The sequence below is a fragment of the Macaca thibetana genome, chromosome 4 (genome assembly GCF_024542745.1).
Source record: "Macaca thibetana thibetana isolate TM-01 chromosome 4, ASM2454274v1, whole genome shotgun sequence".
Classification (NCBI taxonomy): domain Eukaryota; kingdom Metazoa; phylum Chordata; class Mammalia; order Primates; family Cercopithecidae; genus Macaca; species Macaca thibetana.
Window position 1 is genome coordinate 22,090,705 of NC_065581.1, and position 23,999 is coordinate 22,114,703.

The following is a 23,999-nucleotide window of genomic DNA, read 5'->3' on the forward strand; positions in this document are numbered from 1 at the left end:
AATGGACTGATTTCCAATATATGTGCCAAAGCAGCCCAATGGAGAGAGGAAAATATTTGTAGAAAATGATGCTGGAATAACTGAAGCATCAACCCCTACCTCACACCATTCACAAATACTATTTTGAGATGGTTCACCAACCTAAAAAAAGCCAAAATTATAATGCATCTGAAAGAAAACATAGGAGAATATCTTTGCAATGTAGTGGATAGGTGAAAGTGTCTTCGGTCACAGAAAGCAATAAAAATTGATAAACTGGGCCAGGTACAATGGCTCATCCCTGTAATCCCAGCACTTTGGGAGGTCTAAGCAGGTGGATCACTTTAGCCCTGCAGTTCAAGACCAGCCTGAGCAACATGGCTGAAACCCATATCTCTACCAAAATTACAAAAAATTAGCTGGGCGTGGTGGTACACACCTGTAGTCCCAGCCACTCAGGAGGCTGAGGTAGGAGGATCACTTGAGCCCATGTGATTGAGGCTGCAGTGAGCTGTGATCATATCACTGCACTCTAGCCTGGGTGATAGAGTGATACCCTGTCAAAAAACAAAAAAACCTGAAAAACTAGACTTAAAGTTGAACTTGAGCTAATCAGAAGGCATTGTTAAGAAATTTACAGAATATGGCCGGGCGCGGTGGCTCAAGCCTGTAATCCCAGCACTTTGGGAGGCCGAGACGGGTGGATCACGAGGTCAGGAGATCGAGACCATCCTTGCTAACACGGTGAAACCCCGTCTCCACTAAAAAATACAAAAAACTAGCCGGGCGAAGTGGCGGGCGCCTGTAGTCCCAGCTACTCGGGAGGCTGAGGCGGGAGAATGGCGTGAACCTGGGAGGCGGAGCTTGCAGTGAGCTGAGATCCGGCCACGGCACTCCAGCCTGGGCGACAGAGCAAGACTCCGTCTCAAAAAAAAAAAAAAAAAAAAAAAAAAAAAAAAAAAAAAAAAAGAAATTTACAGAATATATATATACGACAAAGGGTTAGTATCCAGAATATATAGCACTCTAAAACTCGTAACAAAAAGATGATTCAATAAAAAAGAGGCCAAAGACTCAGGTAAGGAAGATGAAAAATGCTCAATTTTTATTAATTATCAAGGGAATGCAAATTAAACCATGATGAGAGACATCCACTAGAATGGCTAAATTTAAAAAGACCGACAGCAAATATTGGTCAGGATGTGGAGCAACTGGAACGTTTATGTTCTTAGTGAGTGTGTATAATTGTGCGGCCACTATGGATAAAAGCCTAGAAATTTCTTATAAAGCTAAATACAAACCTACTCTGGAACCTACAATTTTACTTCTAGATATTTTCCAAAGGGAAATAAAAAAATATATCTACAAAAGTCTATAGGAATATTTACAACAGTTTTATTTAGAATAGCCAAAAGTGAGAGTGGATGAACTATGGGATTCCTAAGTGGAATACTTGCCAGCTATGCCAAAGAAGAAACTACACATTCATGCAACAACATCAATGAATCCCCCAAACTTTTATTCTGCATGAAAACCCTTATACAAACGAATACCTACTGTATGTTTCCATTTCTATGAAGTTCTTGAACAGGTAGAACTAAGTTTTGATGAAAATATATCAGAACAGAAGGGATTGCAGCAGGGATTTACCAGGAAGGGGCATGAAATTTTGGAGGTGATAGTGATGTTCAGTATCTTGATGGAGGTTTTTGTTATACAGGTGTATGTATTTGCTAGAGCTTATTGAGTGGTATACATTTTGTATATTTCACTGTATGTAAAATTTGCATATAAAATACTGTAAAGCATTGCAGCATTTAGGGGTAAAGTGTACTGATGTTTGCAACTGACTTTGAAATGAATCAAAAAGTAAAATAAATTGATTAAGAGAGGGATGTGAAGATGCATAGGTGTATATATAACCAAATGTCAATGATAGAATTTAGGTGGAGGGAAAAATGGGCTTACATTGCATAATTATTTTAACTTTTCTGTGTGTGTGAAAATTTTTGTAATCAAATATTGTGATAAGCAATTATTTTTATGTTCTAACCTTCAAGGGTAGAAATGATCTTGCTTACAGGTGAAGACAGCATTGAAATTCAATCCCTCAAAATCCAAAGTTGTCAAATAATAGAGCTAGTATTAAAATTCAGGTGGCTTTAATCCTACAATCCATATCCTTCCTGTGTTGCGGCACAAATTTCCAAATCCAAACACCCAGAGACCTTTGGTTAAAATAGGAAGTGAACATGAAACCTCTGCTTTGCTTTGAACCCCAGTGATGACTCTCCAGTTTCTTAATCAACTGACCTTTCCTTAAACAAAAATTATTCTTGAGGGAAGAAATGCTAGTAGTCAGATTGTTGAGCACACATTTACTAAATATCCATAAAAGAAGATAAATACTGAGATGAAATAAAGTATAAGTCCGTTTCTCAAAGAATTATTTTTCTTCCTAAGCTCAGGTGCTGATAATTCTAGATGCAAAAATAAAAGGCCAAGTGTCTTAGAATCATAAGCTCATGACTATGTGTCTTTTTTTCTTCGCCTTTCCAGGCAGAAATTCATCAAAGTCTTGCAGATGATGAGTGTGTATCCTGTTCCTAAGATCATTACAGGGCAGGCTTAGAGCAGTATGTGGCAGTGGAAAGAGTCTGGGGCTGGGTATGTGAGACCGGGCCTCTAATTGCAGTTCCTGTGACTTTGTACAACTCCTTTAACCTCTCTCAGCATCATTCTTCGATCCTGCTTTCCTTATTAGTGTGAGGATAAAAATAAAGCAAATTTCAAACTTGAAAGAGAGTTAAAAGATAATCAAGCCCAACCTCCTCATTTTATTAGTGAGAAAACGAGCTTCGCTCAAGGAAACTGAGCCGGATAGAAGCAAAAAGTGATTTTTTTAAACCTGATTTAGAGGTTAGTGTAATTGCTTCATCACAATGATCTCTAGTCAATAGCTATGGATATACTTCAAGGATGTAGATACTATAGGAATGCAAAGTATTGATATTTCTTTATTAGATTGTGTAAATGTGGTATGCACATTTTTACTTAGAAAGTATGTCTTTTGAATTACGTATATTAATATTTTTATATTGATCTGTAACTGTATAATCACATATATATAACAATCTATGTGTAGGGACATGGTCCTTTTTGTAAAATTCATCACTTTTGTTAATACTCTGACCACTTGACAATATGCTTGACCTTTTTACAGATTATTCTTTAGTGTAATATTCAATATATATAATAAATTACAAGAGTCAGTATTTCAGTTGTAGATGTTCCACTGGGACTCGGTTGAGGAAAAGTATATAAAGCACATTACACAGCATTGCATTTTGAAATAATAAAACTTTTGCAACACTGTAACTAAATATAATGACATCTTGTCAAATATAGTATTTTCTTTTTATCTTTAAAAAGCCAAAAGCCATTTTGAGGCAAAACAGGCTAAATGAGATTTCTTTAAACCAAATGTGCATTGGCAGCTTTTTAAATTTTGGGTTGTGTTTGTGTTTTGTCAGCTTTATATTACATATATTTTTTAAACAACTTTATTGAGGTATAATTGAAGTACAGTATTCTGTACATATTTAAATACAATTTTATCAGTTTTGACATGTTTATACACTGGTGAAACCATCACCACAATCAAGATAAAGAACATTTCTGTTATCCTCAAAACATTCCTCAGAGCCCCTTTGCCATCCTCTCTCCTTCCAACTCCGTCCCCAGAAAACCACTGACTTGTCTTTTCTCACCATAAATTAGTTTGCATCGCTAGAATTTTATATAAATAGAATCATAAGCATACACAGTTTTTTGGCCTGGCGTCTTCACTTAGTGTATTTTTGCAATTCATCTATGTCATTGTGTGTATCAAAATTTCGTTCTTTTTTCTTTCCCTTTGCTCAGTAGGCATTGTGTGGATAAGGATGCCATCCTTTGCTTACCTGTTTGTTGGACACTTGCATTGTTTCCACTTAATGGCTATTACAAATAAAGCTGCTATGATCATTTGCATACAAGTCCTTGTGTGGAAATACCTTTTCCTTTCTTTTGGGCAAATATCTAGACCTGGAATAATTGGGTTATATGGTATGCTTAATTATTTATGATGCTGCCAACATGTTTTACCAAAATGATTATGCCATTTACATTCCCACCAGCAGTGAATAAGAGTTCTGGTTGTTCAAAGTCATTGTCAGTGTTTGATATGGTCAGTCTTTTTAATTTTAACCAATCTAATGGATATGCAGTATCACTTATATATTTTATTTTCCATTAGATTTTAACCAATCTAATGGATATGCAGTATCACTTATATATTTTATTTGCTTTCCTATGGGCACTAATGATGCTTGTATGTTTTATGCACTTTTGTCCATTTGCTTATCTTTTGCGAAGTGTCCATTCAAATATTTTGTCCATTTTTCTAAACACTTGAGTTGTTTCTTATTATTTAACTGCAAAAGTTCCTTATAATATTTTGAATACAAGTCCTTTATCTGATAGTTGTTTGGAGAAAATTTTCTTCCACAATATAGCTTCCCTTTTCATTTTTCATGATTTTTTAAGAACAAAAGTTTTAGATTTTGATGAAGTCTGATTTATCCATTTTAGCTTGAAAGTTTTGTATTTTGTGTGTGTGTTTTATTTAACAAAACTTTGCCTACCATAAGATTACAGCTGTTTTCTCTCATGTTTTAGGAGTTTTATAGTTTTAGGTTCTACGTTTAGGTTTATGATTATTTTTACTCAAATTTTGTGTCAAGTGTGAGGTGGGGATCATTGTACTTGTTTTTTCAGTGTTGATTTCCAGTTGGTCCAGCATCCTTTGTTGAAATGACTTTGTTTTCTCTGTTGAATTCTCTTGACACGTTGTCAAAATTCAAGTGATCATATATGCTTGGGTCTCTTTCTAAACATCCTATTTTGTTCCATAGATCTATGTCTCTATTTTTTTTTTTTTTTGCCAATAATCCACATTCTTGGTTACTATAGCTTTATTGTATATCTTGAAGGTTAAGTGAATTCTCTACCTTTTCACTATCTAGATCCTTTGCATTTCCATATCAGTTTTACAATCAAGTTGACAATTTCCAAAAAAAAAAATTTAAAAAAAAGAAAAGAAAATCTTGGTATATTTTGTTTGGAATTACATAGAATCTATAGATCAGTTTTTGGAGAATTGCCATTCACAAATATGCCATTTATTTATGTATTGTCTAATTTATTATAGCAGTTTTTTGTAGTTTTTAGGCGAGAGGTATTGGATATATTTTCTTAGATTTATTTCTAGGTATTCTCTTCTCTCTGCCCAACTACTATAATAGGAATTTGAAAGAAAATAATTTTCATTTATTTTTGCTATGAATACATAATTATAGGATACTTTTTATATTAACATTTATCCTGCACATGGCTTAATTCTTTTATGGTTTATGTAAGTTTTGGGGCGTTCCTTGGTATTTTCTCTACAAACAATATATAATATGCCAATATTGACAGTTCTGTTTCTTCATTTTTGGTTATTATTCATTTGTTTCCTCTCTTGATGGGATCAATCGTACCCCAAACCTCAGCATCATGCAATATACCAATGTAACAAACCTGCATGTGATTATATGGTTTTCCTCCTTTACTAGGTTACTGTTGTAAATGACATTGATTTCTGCATGTTTAACCAACTTTGCGTTTCTAAGAAAGCCTACTTTTGTTATGATGTATTTTTTTTTTTATACAGCTGTGTCATTTAATGATGGGGTTATGTTCTGAGAAGTGTGTTATTAGGCAATTTTGTCATAGTGCAAACATCATAGAGTGTTCTTTCACTAACCTGGATAGTAGAGCTTACTAGGCTACATGGTAGGGCCTACTGCTCCCAGGCTACAAACCTGTACAGCATGGTACTCTACTGAATACTGTGAGGGAATTGTAACACAATTGTATTTGTGTATTTAAACATGTCTAAACATACCAAAAAGGAAATGTGTTGAGCTAGGACATTCTGATAGCTACGATGTCATGTTACTGACCGGCTACCATGTCACTAGGCAACAGGAATTTTTCAGCTCTGTTATAGTTTAATGGGACCACTATCATATATGTACTTTATTGTTGACTGAAACATCATTATGCAGCACATGACTGTATATAATGAATTACATTTGATAACATTTTGTTAGTATCTTTACATCTATGTGAAGTACTTTGGAATTTTTTTTAAATAATTTTTTTTTAATTTTGATATTAGTCTTATGCTGGACTTATAAAACCAAGTTGGGCAGTGATACCAACTTCTTTATCTTCTGAAAATATTTATGTTAGATGAGTGTTATTTCTTCCTTGAAACTTTGCCAGAGTTTACTACTGAAAACATTTTACCCTGGAGTTTTCTTTTAGGAAAGATATTCGATAATTTAATTATATATAATTATACATTATTAATTATCTTCATATAATTAATTATATATAGTTATATATAGTATGTATTATATATATTTGGGCTTGTGGATTGCTGAATTAAATATTTATTTGTTATTAAATACATATATTGTAACGGTTTTTCTCGTGTCAATTTTGGTAAGTGTATTTTTTAAGAAAATTGTCAATTTTATGTAATTGTTGCATATTTTGCTGTAATATTGTATTGTTACCCCCAACAACAGAATATTGTATTGTTACCCCCAACAACAGAAGTCTGTTGGTTCTGTGTCATTCCTGACATTAGTGATTTGTGTCCTTTCTCTCTTTTTCTTATATACATCCTAGCTAGGACTTTTTAAATTTTATTGATTCTTTTTTCAAGTAACTAGCTTATTAGATTTTTGTCTATCTGTTTTATCTTTCATGGATTTCTGCTTTTTGATATTTTCTTCCTTCTACTTTGAGTCTTTAGACCATGGTTGAATTTAAGTCCAAGATTAAATTACATATTTTCCGTTTGTCCTCTCTGTTTTTTTATCTTCATTTCTCTATTTCTCTTATTCCTGCCATGTTTTAGTTTATTTGAGTATCTTTTCACATTCCATTTTTATTTATCTAATGTATATTGGCTAAATCTCTTTTGTGTGTGTGTTTTCTGTAGAAGTTTTATTATACATACCAGGCCTTTCACAGTTTATTTAGAGTTAATATTATACCATTTCACATAAAAAGTAGAACAATTTTGGGGCTGGGTGCAGTGGCTCACACCTGCAATCACAGCACTTTGGGAGGCCAAGACAGGAGGATCACTTGAGCCCAGAAGTTTGAGACCAGCTTGGGCAACACACAAAACCTTGCCTACAAAAATAGAAAAGAATAATTTAAACACAGTAGACAAATTGCAATAATATAAATGATCCTCCACTGAGCCTTATGTTGTAATTTTTGTATGTATTGTACGTATGTACATAAAAAATCCCAGCAGATAATAAAATACTGTTTGTTTTAAATAGTTATATGTATTTTAAAGAACTTCAAAAGGAAAAACAATCTTTTGTATTTACCCAGAAATTTACCATTTCTGTTGCTGTTTCTTCATTCCTAAAGATCTATGGTCCTCTCTAGTATTATTTTCATTCAGCGTGGAGAACTTGCTTTAGCAATCTTATATTCAACTCTCCTAGTGATGAATTAACTTACTTTTCCTTTATCTAAAAATGCATTTATTTTGCTTGCATTTCAGAAGAATGTTTTCACTAGGTATAGAGTTTGGAGTTGACAGTTCTTTTCTTTCAGCCTGTAAAGAAGTTGTCTGCTACCAGGCCTCCATGGTTTCTGATGAGAAATCTTCAGTATTTCCACCTATTCCTCTCTATAATGAGGCATATATTTCTAGCTGTTTTGAATAATTTTTTCTTTATATTTGGTTTTCACCAGTTTCACTGTGATGTGTTTAGGTGTGATTTTCTTTGGACTTGTGTATGGCTGCGCTTCTTGACTCTGTACATTTATGGATTTGATTAAATGTGGAAAGCTTTTCGGCATTGTACCTTCCAACAATTTTCCTTCTCAGTCTCTCATCTCCTTCTGGTACTCCAAACACATTAGTTTTGATCTTTGGAAATTTTCCTACAGGTCCCTGAAGCTCTGTTCACTTATTCTTTATTCTCCACTTTCATTCTCTGTTCTTCAGATTAGATTATTTCTATCGAGCTCTTTCCAAGTGTTAAATTGAGTTTAGCCTAAACTAGCCTCCTTACAAATTTTAGGTTCAGCCTAAAGGTTTATCTGTACATCGTGAACTATAACCTAAATGGAGTTGAGTCTACTCTTGTTCCAGTCACTGAATGTTGGCCAATCCAAGGTGGCCAGCTGTCCAACCATGTTCAAATAAGGCAGATGCCAAGCTGTAACCAATCCAGCTGCTTCTGTACCTCACTTCTGTTTTCCGTAGGTCACTTTCCTTTTTCCTGTACATAAGTCTTCTTCCACTGCATGGCTATGCTGGAGTCTCTGTGCCTTCTTTGGCTCAGGATGCTGCCCAATTTGCAAATCGTTCTTTGCTCAATTAAGCTCTGTAAAACTTAATTCGGCTAAAGTTTTTCTTTTAACACAAATTTGCTGATTTTTTTTCTGCATTGTTTTCATACTGCTTTCAAGTTCACCTAGCGTATTAGTCCGTTTTCATACTGCTGATAAAGACATACTGGCGACTGGGTAATTTGTAAAGAAAAAGAGGTTTAATAGACCCAAAGTTTCACATGATTGGGGAGGCCACACAATCATGGTGGAAGGCAAAAAGCACGTCTTACATGATGGCAGGGAACAGAGAGAATGAGAGCCAAGCAAAAGGGGTTTCTCCTTATAACACCACCAGATCTCATGACACTTATTCACTACCAAGAGAACAGTATGGGGGAAACCACCCCCATGATGCAATTATCTCCCACTGGGTCCCTCCCACAACACATGGGAATCATGGGAGCTGCAATTCAAGATGAGATTTGGGTAGGGACACAGCCAAACCATATCATGTAGTGAGTTTTTCATTTTAAATGCAGTAATGTGCTGCATTACAATGTTTCAGTCAACAACAGAATGTGTATATGACAGTGGTCTCAAGATTATAACAGCTGAAACATTTCTGTCACCTAGTGATGTCGTAGCCGTCGTAATGTCACAGCGCAATACATTACCTTTTCTATGTTTAGATATGCAAATACATAACATTGTGTTATAACTGCCCACAGTATTCAGCATAGTAACATACTATACAGGTTTGTAACATAGGAGCAATAGGATCTACCATATAACCCAGGTGTGTAGTAGACTATGCCATCTACGTTTGTGTAAGTACACTCTGTGATGTTCACACAATGATGATATTGCCTAATGACACATTTCTCAGAATGTATCCCCATCAAGTGACACGTGACTATACTGTATATTTCACTTCCCAGCAATTTAATTTTTTTATAGTTTATTGTCTATTGAGAATTTTTATGTTTTCATTCATTTGAAGAGTGTTTTTACTTACTTACAACGCATAGTTGTAAGAGCTGCTTAAACTGTCTTAAACTAGCTAGATCATCAGGTAACTTGATAAGTTTTTGGTTTTTTTGTCATGAGAATTGGTCTTTTTTTGGTCTACTGAGTAATTTTGGGTGGTGTGGATATTGTGAATCTCTGTTGTATACAGTCTGTTAGAACATTCCTAATATGCTTATTTTAACAAGCAATCAGGCCACTTAAATTCAGACTGTAAGTTGTGTCTCATCTTCTGTGAGAGGTAGTTCAAATCTCAGTTACGTTTTTAAATTATTGGCTTTATTGGTTTGTGTCTCTCCTATGCCTATGCAGTTCAGGGGTTAGAATAAGACTTGTGCAGACAGCTCAAATCTCTGTTTGGCTTCCAAAGCATTTGCGGTCTTTATTTGGGACTGTCTCATAGAAGCTTAGTTCAAGAATTATGCTGATAGTTTTGTGAGGTTCTTTCACAAATTAAAGGATTCCCTTCACTTTCTCTTTTATCTGTGGGATTCTCCTTAAACTCTCGGGCTCACAGGAGACTTTCTTTTTGGTTTCTTTTGCCAGAGAAACAGGATTGGTCTCAGAGTTTATCTGCTTGTGCAGCTGCCATTTCCTCACCATTTTGCAACTGAGGTCTACCCTTGAGATCATACTGCACAAGAAAGAAGCAACGTGGAAAACTCATCACTGTGCAGGTCACTTTTCCAACTTTTGACTCTCTTCTATGGTTTGCTTGCTTTTGAGAGGTGGTTGTTTTCTTAAATGTATTTTATTCAGTTTTTAGCTGTGATTAGAATGAGGAAAGGGCTACCATGATTGAACTAGAATGTTTATTAAATTTTTTTTGCCAGAAAAAATACTGATTATATGTCAAGGTATAGAACCTGTCTTTTAAAATTAACCAAACCAAGCCAGGCACAGCAGCTCATGCCTTCTGAGAGGCCCAGGTGGGAGGACTGCTTGATCCCCGGAGTTTGAGACCAGCCTGAGCAATGTAGTGAGACCCTGTCTCCACAAAAAAAAAATTTGAAAATTAGCTGGATGTGGTGGCTTGCACCCGTAGTTCCAGCTACTCCAGAGGGTAGTAACTGAGTATGGTAGTATGGTAGGACTGAGATGGGAGGATCACTGGTGGTCAAGACTTCAGTGAACCGTGATCGTGCCACTGTACTCCAACATGGGTGACAGAACAAGACCCTGTCTCAAAAAAAAAAAAAAAAAAAAAAAAAAAATTAACCTAACCATTGTAACAGATGAAGTCCTGTCTTCATGAGTCAGTTGTGTAGAGAAGGGCAAAAGTGATTGTTAAATTGTGACTCTTACACACACCTAATTTAATAAAATAGCTGTTTGTGATACTTTAGATTTCACCTTCCACCTATTGTGTGTACTTAGTATTATTGTCAGTGAGTAAAAGACAACACTGTGTTTTCCTCCTCCACTGGGTTATTAAAAATAAAACCAATTGTGTATTTGAAGTGTTTGGTGCCTTCAGAATCAAGTTGTATATAAATTACAGTGGTATTATTTTTCTAATGCATAACTAATTCTTAGATATTGTTAAAGCCCCTATGACTGATTCTTTGAGATGATTTAAGTCTAAGACTTAGTTAAATATAAAGTTTAAAATTAACATTGGTGACAGTGTTTCTTGTTGTAAGTGCAAATAGTGGTCAGTGACAACTTCCTTATGAAGTCAAGTTTACATAATGCTACAATATAAAAAGCAAAGGATAAATTGCTGTGTTTGATGCACATTTTGGATGTAGTACCATTTTCTTCTTTTTTTCCTCAGAATAATCAAGGGCGAATGTGAATCCTGTGTTATGTGTTTCTACTTTTTTGATGGTGATTAGTGACTTGTAAGGAAATGAAAGAATGAGGGCAGCAAGGCCATTTTATGTAACATTGAAGTTAAATTGTTCTTTTAAAAAAAAAGGATGTATGGGGCATATGATAAACCGTAAGATTTTCCATATGCTGATGATATCCTTCTGACCCTGAATTGAATCAAATTATTTAAATATGGCTCAGATAAGAAGCACATTGCAGTTCAGATGAAAGAGTATCCTAATGGAAACTTTCCAAACATTTATTATTCTTGCTTGCCTCTTGAAATGGTGGGCATAGAAATAGCAAGTCTCTGAATATATGTTATTATTTGTGAAATGATGAGCTATTTAGACATTATGTTATATGACCACGAGACTTTAAAAAATACTTACCTGATTAATCTCTAATTTATTGTATCACATGACCTCAGTATTTTATAGTTTTCACAATTGAGATATAACTGGCGCTTGGTAAAATGCCCAGATCTTAAACATAAAATTCAATGAATTTTCACATGAAGTCCATACACTTTTTACATATATTCCCCAGATCAAGATATAAAACATTTCTGTCATTCCTGAAATTGTTTATTGTACCCTTTTCCTTTCAATAGCTCCCGTCCTCCAACTAGAGTCAGTCACACCTTTGTCAACTTAGATTAGTTGCCTGTTCCTCAGGTGCATGTATATATGTGGCAGCAAACAGTGTGCACTCTTGCATAATGTTTTCAAGATTCATGCATGTGTTGTATTTTCATCCATGTGTTGTATGTTATTTCATTTCTATTGTTGGAGAATATTCAATTGTATCAATATTCCCCAGTTTCATTGTTCATTTTTCTCTTGCTGGACTTTTGACTCACCTTCATTTTTGAGCTATCATGAATAAAGCCACTTAGGACAGTCTGTATGTCTTTTTGTGGAGACAGTTCTCATTTTTTACATGAGATAATAAATTTATTATAAATTGATATGTAAATTTGCCTATTTGGATTTCTATTTCATGCCAACTTTTAGAATCTAATTTGCTATAAAAAACGGTCCCAAAAGGTAAAAGTTACACTAAAAAATTCTAACGTTATTTGAAAGATTATTCTCCCTTATTTAAAATATGGATTATCCATATTTGATTCTCCTGTGTAAACTGCAAGGAAAAATTAAACTTTATAAATCTGTAAAAAGCATATGAAAATTAAAACACTACACACATGACATTCTCACTTTTTCCAAACAACTGATGTGACCATTTCTCCCTTCAAGGGCCAGCCACATGACTCATATCCTTTCTCCACCATACTATTTTACTATACTATGATAAGCAGTGTATTCGCCCATCTCCCCATGAGACTGTAAGCTCCCTGGAGACAAAGACCATCTGTGTCTTTTCTTTTTATCCCTGACTTCTAGCGCTTTGCCTGGTACATGGTAGGTACACATTATATGTTGAATGAACTGAACAACTGCCTTTTGTCTAGGGTATATATTTGCTTTGCAAAAGTTGCTTTTGCTATGGAAACACAACATACACTTAGCTTTAGCTCAAGAATTTACTATTCCCTTTATGTCTTAAGGCTTTTGTTTAATACATGAGCTGACTTATCCTAGTTTCCTATTCATGTAAAGTATGCTTCTGATGAAAATACACACTACTGGAAACTTATAAAGGGTTTCTGTTTTATTCGTTTAATAACATTGTTAAAATTTACTGATGTGTCATTGAGAAAAAATAACTTCAAGTGAGGACAACACACACACACATCTTTAACTGATTTTTTCTTCAAGAGTATATAGTACTTAGTACACTGTGTACTTAGTGCATAGAATATAAACATCACTTTGCTTATTTTTATTATTGGGAAAAGGTACAATATCTGTTTTACACAATTGAAAGACCTTGGAATTATGCATGATTTTTATTACTACTGGGATTTCCATGTTGGATCAAAGGTCATCATTCTAATCGTCTCAGATTCCCTGTTTTTTCTTCTAATTGATCATTGCAATGCCCATCTGTCTGTGGCTCATGGTCTAACCTTTTTTGATAGGGGCAGAGCGGCAGATGGACAGCAGATGGGAGTTTTGCCCTGCCTCGTGGTTCAGATCTTGGCCCAGGCACGAACTGTCAGAGACTGTCAGTTTGTCGTCTCAGCTTGTGGTCTCCAGTGCTGTGTCTGGCATCTCAGCCATGGGTCTGAATTGATGCCAAGCTGGACCAGCTATTTGTCATTGTGACTAGTTAATGTTAATGACTAACATTAAGGGTGGGAGCACCGAGTGAGTGTGTCAGATAACCTGGTAGAATTGTGCTTTCTACTGTGAGCAGGATCCCCAAGACCCCAGAGTCAGCTCATTCTCAGGAGAGAAGTTACAGAATTAGAAACAGGTAGGTGTCTTATAGGTATTTACCTACTTTAAAAACAACACAATTTCCCCAAAGTTCTCCTTTCTATACAAAATCACATGAGGACATGAGTGAAAAGTGGAGGTAGATAGACAGTGGCTTGTGTTTTTGTCTAATTGTTGGACAGTTGTCATCTTCTGGAATTCCTAAGGGTACTGCGTGATTCAAACTTTGACTATTGATAACATTTTGAATGCAGTAACTATGACTGCTTCTGCCATCACATTAAAAGACAGTTCCTGAGATTGCTGGTCTTTTCAAAAGGAAAGAAGACGGTCTTTAAAAAAATTTATTTTGAACTATCAGCACACTCTTTTTATTTTTTTATTTATTTTTTTATGTGTGCATGAATTTGCTGCTTTATAAGTGACTCTTTTCATTTCAGTAGAAACCTGATTGGAGTAAACAGACGAGGCTGGGTGAAGTCTCCTAATGGAGGGTAAGCCTTGGCAGTGACCGTGAATAAAAGGCAATAATGAGTCTGAGTGGACGCTGAGCTCTGTGTTTTTTTCTTATTTATTTAGTTTCTTTAGACTTAGAGCTCCACAGAGATCATATTGTACCATTCCCTTAGCTGAGCTGAGTCCCAATTTTGATGAATAACACAAGAGAGTTTATGTAAGGAATATGTGCCCACAGATCTCTAAATAAATGTCCACAATAAGTACAGAAAACTGTCCCACTCTCTACCAGGGCCATCAGTAACTTCTCACCTAGTTGTAGAGATGTTTAGAATACTCCATTTCTTTCTTGTCCTCTGAACTAAATCAAAATATTATGTCCTGATGGTTAATAGTATTTCTGTTCATACGATAGGTACATGATGACATTATTAGACAGTGTATTAATATGAATTGTCCACATCTGAATATTTTCTTGTATTCTGGGACTCAGAGGTTGCTCTTACATATTTGTAATGAATTATGCTGCTCAATGTTGTTCAAATTATATGAACAACATTGGATTGTTATACTCAAATAAATTATGTTTTCATTCGCTCCAGATATTCTCTTAATTTGATTTAGATATCTGCAGTGTTGACCACCACAAGGCACTTTAAAATCTAGATTATAACAGATGGCTAGACAATTGTTTACTTAAACCTTGAGTAACCCCCACATTATAAAATGAATATAGATTTTATTCCATATTCCATCAGGTATTCTTTTATCTCTTCAGTTTTCTTCTTTCATAATTGAATATATTTAACAATTGTAAAACTGTGCTTCTATCCTCAGGTAAGATAGTGTGTGTATGCATTTGTCTGCTTATGTTTGTAATTATTGTTCAATTTATATATATCTGACAGGTGACCAAGGTGCTTGTATTTTGGAATCTTGGCATTATATCTGTGGCTTCCTTGAGACCAACTCATTTACTCTTTCCTTTTAAAGGAATCTTGAAATGGAAAAAAAAAAATCTTATTACAGTGCTACTCAGGATGGCCTAAAGGACTGTGTTACACCCCTGCTAGCTACTAATGTACTTTAACTTGGATCTTGCTAACATGATTTCAGGTGAGGTGTGGACAGGATCTAATTAGTTATAAATCTGTAAATGCTTGAACAGAGGCTAGCTTGAAATTCTCCATCTGACTGATACTGCTGTAATACTGTAATCCCAGAAAGCTCTCTTGAATGAATTTCCATTAGCCATGGAGTTAAGGGAAAGTCATGAACTTGAGGAAATTAAGCAATGTCTGTGACTTAGCCAGTTAAATAGAAGCTTTGCTTTACCAGTACGCTATCTGCTTCCCTGTAGTCTTGTTCTTGCTTTGGGGTGGCAGTTCTTAGATTACAACCACAATGAGCTGTGCTACATAAATGTTGAAGCTATCTCACACTGAACGTCTTCTATAAATAGCTAATTTCTTGTGTTTAATCATCCTTTAGATTACATAGTACTTATGGATTACAAAGAGTTTTACTCCACTTTGTCTCTTACGATCTTTTAAACCTCCCATTAGGCAAGCAAAGAAGAAACCTAAATAACCAAGAAAACAAATCAAAGCTCAGCATCCAGTTATATTAATTATTGCCTTTTATTCATACTCATTGCTATTGGATATAGAATAGCAAATAAGAAAAAACGTCTTCACCTTCAAGAAGCTTACATTCTGATAAGGCAGGCTGTAAATAGAAGAGCAAATACTAGAACATCAGATCTAAATAAGTGCTATGACAAAGAATAAGGCTAACATGTCAGAAAATGAGGGAGAGGAAGGTGAAATTTGATGTAGGCTGGTCAGAGCCAGCCCATATGTGTGTGTGTGTGTGTGTGTGTGTGTGTGTGTGTGTGTGTGTGTGTGTGTATATTTACAGATTGACAGGTTGTGAATCGCACAAATGTTAAGCATGCAGAGAGATATATATATACACACTCACATTGATATAACCTGTACCTCCATCAATATATAGAACATTTCTTTTCTCTTTCTTTCTTTCATTTTTTTTTTTTTTTTTTTTTTTTGTGAGACAGGGTCTCACTCTGTCACCCAGGCTGGTATGCAGTTACATAATCATGGCTCACTGTAGCCTCAATCTCTCACCTCAGCCTCCTGAGTGTCACCACACCTGGCTAATTTTTGTATTTTTTGTAGAGACAGGGTCTCCCCATGTTGTCTAGGCTGGTCTTGAACTGGGCTCAATCGATCCTCCTGCCTTAGCCTCTAACAGTGTTGGAATTACAGGCGTGCACCACTGCGCCCAGCCTATATAGAACATTTCTATAAAATATAAAGATATAAATATTATAAAACATAAAGATTGCTCCTGCACTTTTCTCCCCCATTGCCCCCAAGGGGAACACTGTTCTGATTCTTTCTTCATAGATGACTTTAGCCTGTTCTGGAATCACAGAGTATACACTCTGTTGTGGATGGATTCCTTTGCTCCTCTTGTGGGTTTTGGTATGTAACCATGTTATTGCTCTATTGTGATCATTCCTTTTTATTGTGTCCTGTTGTCTGGATATACCACAATTTGTTTATCCATTCACCTGATGAAGAATATTTGGATTTCTTCTGGTGTTTGTCCATTGTAAATAAAGCTGTTAGGAACCTTTTTATACCACATTTTTTGTGCGTCTGTACCTACATTTCTTTGGGGTAAATACCAAAGGGTAGGTGGTTAACTTTATAAGAAAGTTCCATACCGGTTACTAAAGAGGTTTTACCATTTACTCTCCCACCAGCAATGTAGGAGAGTTCTGTTTTTTCATATCCTCTTCGACATTTGGCGTCATCAATCTGTTAAATTTCAGCCATGTGAGTGGGTGTAGGGTGGTTTCTCATGTGGTTTTGATTTGCATTTCCATAATGACTAATGATGGTGAACACTATTTCATGTGCTTTTTGGTTATTCATAAAGATTTCTTTGTGAAGTGCCTGTTCAGGTCTTTTGCCCGTATTTTAAATTGCATTGTCTTTATTATTGAGTTGTAGGAGTTAGAAGTCCTTTGTCGGATATATATACTGTGAATATTTTCTCCTAGTTGGTAGCATTAACCACTTATTTTCCGTATGGTGTCTTTCTTTTCTTTTCTTTTTTTTTTTTTGAGACAGAGTCTTGATCTGTCACCCAGGCTGGAGTACAGTGGCATGATCTTGGCTCACTGCAACCTCTGCCTCCCGGGTTGAAGCAGTTTTCCCACCTCAGCCTCCCGAGAAGCTGGGACTACAGGTGTGTGCCACCACACCTGGCTAATTTTTTTTGTAGAGACGAGGTTTCACCACATTGGCCAGACTGCTCTTGAACTCCTGACCTCAAGTGATCCGCCCGTCTCGGCCTCCCAAAGTGCTGGAATTACCGGCATGAGCCACTGTGCCTGGCTTCCTTATGGTGTCTTTCAAAGATCAAATGTTTTAATTTTGATGAAATCCATTTATATGTTTTTTCTATTATTTTTAATGTTTTCTTATGCTAAGATGTTTGTCTTTCCCAAGATCATAAAGATACTCTTTTATGTTTTCCTTCAAAAGGTTTATTGTCTTATGTTTATGTTAAGATCTGTAATCTAGGATACAGAAGTACTTTGGGGCTTTGGTTGAAAAATCAAGATTTGGGGCATCCAATTAGGATGTAGAAAGCTGAAAAAAGAATATTTCCACCCTTACAAGAACAACAAAATAGCAGAAATTTTGCAACCCTGTTGTCCTTAGGGAACTGGCAAAAACTTACTGCAGCTGAAGGGAGGTACAGAAAAATCTCTGTTCCCCTGGGATGAGGCAGGAACACATCTTAGGCCCAGACCTGTAGATGGGGGAGAAGCAGAAACCAAAGGAAAGCCCTACCTTCAAGACCCAGGACTCACTGTCTGCCCAGTTAATCATTGCAACAGAGAACATCTCCTACACACATCACCTAGCCAACGAGTGACAAGTGGCTATACCAGGATGATATACCAGGTTACAAATGGAAAACTAAGAACAGGGAATTAAATGGGTTACCCAAAGTCCCACAGCCAGTAAATGGAAAAACAGATTTGAACCCAGATAGCCTGGTGCCAAAGTCCCCATAACCACCATGCAATATTGCAGAGGCAAGAGAGTAGGGACTTGGAGGCAATGAGGCAAATCAGAAGAGTGACTCTCCTGGAATGAACAGAAGTGGCCAATAGACCATGTGGTTTTAGGAAAGAGGATGCAATTGACAAGATCAAATTTAGCAGAGCTGTTGAAACAGGTGAGAAAGGAAAAGTGTTCATTGGATTTAGCAATGTAGGGGATTTTGTTTAAGTTTTAACAGTAAGCCGTTTTACTATAATTGTGAAGATTGGAACCAGAATTCACTGGATTCAGAAATGAATATAGAGTGATGAAGATGAATTAGTAAAAATAGCCCACTTTCACCAAAAGTTTGGACAGGACGAGGAGATGGAGCATAGGTATGGAGTGACATGCAAAGAGGAGTGGTTTTTAAAAAAAAAGTGGGCCGGGTGTGATGGCTCACTCCTGCAATCCCAGCACTTTGGGAGGCTGAGGAGGGTGGATCACCTGAGGTCAGGAGTTCAAGACTAGCTTGGCCAACATGGTGAAACCCCATCTCTACTAAAAATGCAAAACTTAGCTGGGTGTGGTGATGCGCCTGTAGTCTCAGCTACTCGGGAGACTGAGGTAGGAGAATTACTTGAATCTGGGAGGCAGAGATTGCAGTGAGTCGAGATCATACCACTGCACTCCAGCCTGGGCAACACAGCAAGACCCCATCTCAAAAAAAAAAAAGATAAAAGTGTTTTGGGCTTGCTTATGAGACAGGGTGACAAAGCCAGTAGGATGAGAAAGTTTGTCCTCACAAGAAAGAAGAGTAAATTGAGTACAATGTAGTTGGTAATAGTTTATAAAATAGAGTATAGGCATAAGGAGGTTTGTTGATTTATCTGGGGTATGTTTTGTGGCAGTTTTCTGAGCGTACAAACACCCTTACTTTTTTTTTTTTTTTTATAGCTTCTTATAGTATTATTTTAAGAGATATCTAATTTGCTCAATTTCAGTATATTCCTTATGTGAGCTAAGTTTTTATCTATACTTAAAGACACATGTGAATTTCACATACTTCTTGTGTAAATTTTTTTGAGTGAGCTAGCCAGGAAAAAGTTATTTCATCTTTGCTGCTGTGTGTTGATATGCATTCTGTCAGAATACAGCTTTTTGGTAATGCTGCAATAAACTGTCACTCTAATGTGGTAACATGTAATAGATACAATAACTCAATCATTCCATATTACTTGACATAATAAAGAAAATGACTTGAAAAACACAGCCTAAAGAACAAAGTTGAAACTCTAGTTAGCACAGGTTTTAGGCTTTCTACTGTTGTAGGCGATACCTTCGGAGTTGATAGCTTTGGAGGCAAGGACCGTGAAGACCTTCATGTCTTTATCACCATTGTCTAGAATGGTGGATGCCTCAGAATGTCAAAGGTATGGGAAAAGAGGATACATTTGTTTAGATTTATTATCAATATTTTAAAGCACATGGCTATTTTAAATGATTTAATCCTGTGTGTGACAATTAGTCGAAGCTCCAGAAGTCCTGGAATTTCAACTACAGCCATGAAGTTTCAGCTGACTTGAGAGATTTAGTTTGATGGCCAATTACTATGGGCAGCCTAGAAGGCATTGCACCCGGCAGAAGCACTGGGAACATCCTTTCCTTATGCTTCTAAAACTTGAGATGATATCATCAGCTCCAGTCCCATCGTATCCATCTTATTCTCAATATTCACTCTCTCCATTGATACAAGTGTAGTACCTTTGTTATTTTGAAAAAATGCATTGGTTTTTACTCCAAACAGGAGATGGTTTTATTTATACCAATATCTTAAATATTATCACATATTAAGGAAAAAATTAAAAGTTTACATTTAGAAATTGAGTTGACATTGGGAACTTTAGGTTAACTGTCACAGTGGGTCACAGGAAAGAACTTGGCCACATTTGTCAACCATATTTGGCCTAGTTTTCTGCATATGTTTGCCAGATGCAACAGCCAGTTTATTGCTGGAGGGCACAAAAATCTGGAGGAAAGGCTTGGCACTTGTGCTGTTTAACCCACTGGGGGGTCTTATTTTTGCTGAGATTTTGCCTACAGAGATCTGATTGTACAATAGAGAATGAATGGGAGAACGAGGCTTCTCTTTGCTTTCCATAAACTAGAGATTTATAGAATGCTCGTGTCAAGCATTTTTGGGAGCACAGTTGCAAAAAAAAAAAGGAAGATTAAAAATGTTATCTGTGCTGTGAAGAATACAGTTCTAGGTGTGAATGGTGAGGCAAATGAGCCAATTAACCAACATGTACTCTTTATTAAGAGGGCTCTCAATTTCCCGGAAAGTTATCACTCAAAATGGGAAGCATGAATATATATATATTTTTATAAAATTGGCCTGATACATAAAAGAATTTCAGAATTTTTGACAAATCAATCCTATAATTAGAGGTTATATATTTATAGCTGATTCAAATCCCAAAATGAATAGAGATGTCAAAGCCTTGAGCATATTGAACATTTACACATGAATAAGCAAGATGGCAGAAACTGTTTTCAGGCAGACCTATTTTTTTTTTTTGCCTTTGTATGTTTTTGGTGGTTCTTCAACTTGCAATTTCCATATAATATTTTTTCATGTTTACGTTAGCATGTAATTAGCATACATATGATTCCATAGTGGATATGTAAATACTCCCTACACCCCAAATAGGTCAGATGGCTGTGGGTTTTATTTTGTTTAATACTATACTTCTAGACTATTTGTTATTTAGACAGTAATTGTATTTTTTTTCTTTTTAATTATTAATTTGAGTCGTGGCAGCTTATTAAGTCTCGTTTTTAAGTCAAAGACATTAATGTTTCAGGGCAGGTGTTTGAGTTTCAGAATTTGGAGGAATAGAGTTAAACACATTTATATTATTTTTTCCTTTCACCACACTTAGTATTTGAAGACTGTAGTCACTCTTTAACTATCAAATTTTTTTTCCATTATTTTCATAAAACTTTCATACAACCAGACACCTAAATACTATCGCAAAGTCATAACTTACTTCTGGAGGTAGTCGCTCTGTAACTCTTCTCAGATCACTGGGAGATATCTGGGAAATGTTTGAGGCAAATATTTCAATGAAGTGAATACCGAATTTATTTTAATGCTGTGTGTGTGTGTGTGTATGTGTATGTGTTGAGTGAAAAAGACAGAGAAGCACACTATAGAGAATGTATTTCAATGATTAAAACATGCAGAGAATAAACCAGTTAAAGTATCATTTAATTGGACATCTTATCTTTCACCTAATACAGATGTATAAGGATTATGAGTAAAGTTATACATCTTTATATATATGTGTGTATATATGTATGTATATTTATATATATGTATGGATACATATATATTTATATCCAAAGGTCTCTGACACAGGCATGTGCATGTATACACACACACACACAAACACACGCCTTTGCATTTCTTTTTTTGTTTTTGAGACGGATTCTCACTTGGTCGCCCAGGCTGGAGTACAGTGGCGCAATCTCAGCTCACTGCAACCTCCACCTCCTGGGTTCAAGCGATTCTCCTGCCTCAGTAGACTACAGGCGCCCACCACCATGCCTGGATAATTTTTGTGTTTTTAGTAGAGACGAGGTTTCACCATGTTCGCCAGTCTGGTCTCTAACTCCTGACCTCAAGTGATCTGCCCGCCTTGGCCTCCCAAAGTGCTGAGATTACAGGCGTGAGCCACTGCGCCCAGCCTGCATTTTATTTCTGGTTAGCTCAGGTCAGTGAGTCATTACTGCTGGGTACAGATGTGAAGTGCTGATGATTCCTCTAACACTGCTATGGGAACAAATGGGGCTAACTGTGGCTGCTCCAGAGAGGTACAGTTTGTAGGGCACTGAGATTGTTGAAAAAGAAAATGACCAGTGATACATGGGTAGGGAGCTGGGGTGGGTGGCCCTCATCACTTCCATGTCACTATATACCCTATATTTCTATCTTTCCCTTGGTGATTTGCAGATTTATTGATACAAATATTTTCAACTAAGTAATTCTTCACATCCTAACATGTGTAATGAAATTCCTACTTGTAGAGTTACTGTGTACTCTTAGTAACCATTGGAAGCATGGAAAAAATTGATTTGGAAAGCCTGAAAGCCCTATGATAATAAAAATCATACAGCACTTAACTTGCCTGGTGTATTGTAATTACATTTGTCTGTCTTCCCCCACCCCCATACTGTGATTTCATTAAAAGCAGGGACAAATTTTAAATTTCCAGATTTTAAATTTCACAGTTTCTTATAGCAGAAGTATTCAATAAAGGGTAGTTGAATGAAGAAAATGGTGAATGAAGTTTAATGAAACATCAGGATCTCTCTATTTTGTTATCTTTACCAAAATCATTATTTTTTTTGCTTAGGTAAGTGACAGGAATTTATATTTCTTTTTTTGTATTTACTGAGACTGTCAAAGAACTATGATATTCGTAATGAAAAGAACACTGGAATGATAATATCAATACCTGAGTTTAAATGTTGGTGTCACCTCCTAGAGCCTTCCTTTCTTCATCTGTAAAATGGGCTAATAATATCTACCCCATGTAAGTGTTATTTCAGTTATATTTCTTTCTTTCTTTATTCAGGAAACTCTTGAAAATCTCCCATAATCCTAAACTGCCTAGCTAATATAGTAAGGATACAATTTTGAAACATTTCCTGATGCTTAAAAAAAAAAAATCCCTGTAAATCTTGCTCTGCAGGTGCCATGCTCATGGATGAGGGATTGAGAGCTTCTGTAGCTTTAGGAGTAGGGCAGGGACAGCCTACATTCCAAAACACATGTGCCCTGGCAGCTGTCAGAGAAGTTCTTATAAAAACCAGGATTTGTTGAAAATTCTAAAGCTTACATTTAAATACGAAGAAAAAACCCTGAGGATCTGAGACAGGATCTTAGGTAAAGTGAGATGTAACCACATAGGAAAGGAGGACCCTTCCAGTGGGGCAAAGTGATGCTTGAGGAGAGATTGAGGATGGGGATCAAGAACAAAGGGATTAAAAACAACACAAAACACTTGGGAAGGCTGAGGAGGGAGAGGCAGAGGAGGCCGTATCTCCCTGATCCTCTGGAACCCTGGGGGAGTGCCTTTTGAGGATCTCCAAACCACTCTGCTTCAGGTAGTAGAGTTGAAAAGTGGCCTGTTGAAGAAAAGGCCATTCTACTCACGTCTTTTCCAGGTACCTCATGTCTTAAAATTGAGCCAGACGTTCTGGAGGGACAGATGTCGTGACCTTATAAGTAGGCATCAGCACACCTTGCCGGGTCCCAGTAGCTCAAAGCAAGGAAATTGGTGGCAGAGATTACAGGGTGCCCCTCTCCAAGCTGGGGTCACAGCTGAGTCTGAGTGTCAGATAGAGCTGAGATGAGGAGTCTAGTCAGTTGGGGGGAGATGGCCAGAAGCAGGCATTGTTTGGTGCCTATGACCTGAGGACCATCCCAGGCACATCAGAAACAGTTACAGTTAAGTTAGAAGCCAGTAACCACCAGCGACCAGGCAAGATTAGCCATGCCTGACTCAGACTTTAGCAGCCCACCCAAGAAGGGCAGTAATGACAGCAGATGTTCTGTTGCCACCACAGCGTTACTTACACTTCCTCTGAGGAGGCGCTAGCATGCCAGAAGGAGGGGGAAGAGAGAAAACAACCCGAAAGACTGAAAATCTGCCCCAAATTGACTATTTTTCAGAGAACCCGAGTGATACCAAATGAACCAGATTAAAATCTTTGTTTTGTTTTGCATTTTTATCACCAAGGGAGAATGGAGACTTGTGAGCAA

The 23,999-nt window shown here is 36.4% G+C and overlaps 1 protein-coding gene across 26 annotated transcripts in view; it reads left to right on the top strand.

Annotated features, from left to right (window-relative positions):
• The window catches only part of LOC126953309 (uncharacterized), a 598,727-nt gene that overhangs the window by 426,022 nt on the left and 148,706 nt on the right, over positions 1-23,999 (top strand). For 21 of the 26 annotated variants that reach the window (XR_007725197.1, XR_007725194.1, XR_007725196.1 and 18 more), the window contains one exon: positions 10,012-10,142. The exons of 4 other annotated variants lie outside the window; for them this stretch is intronic. The gene's annotated coding sequence lies outside the window, so the exon portion shown is untranslated. Of the gene's footprint in view, positions 1-10,011; positions 10,143-14,068; positions 17,819-23,999 lie in introns of those variants that run through there. One more of the 26 variants, XR_007725203.1, reaches the window with a different exon arrangement.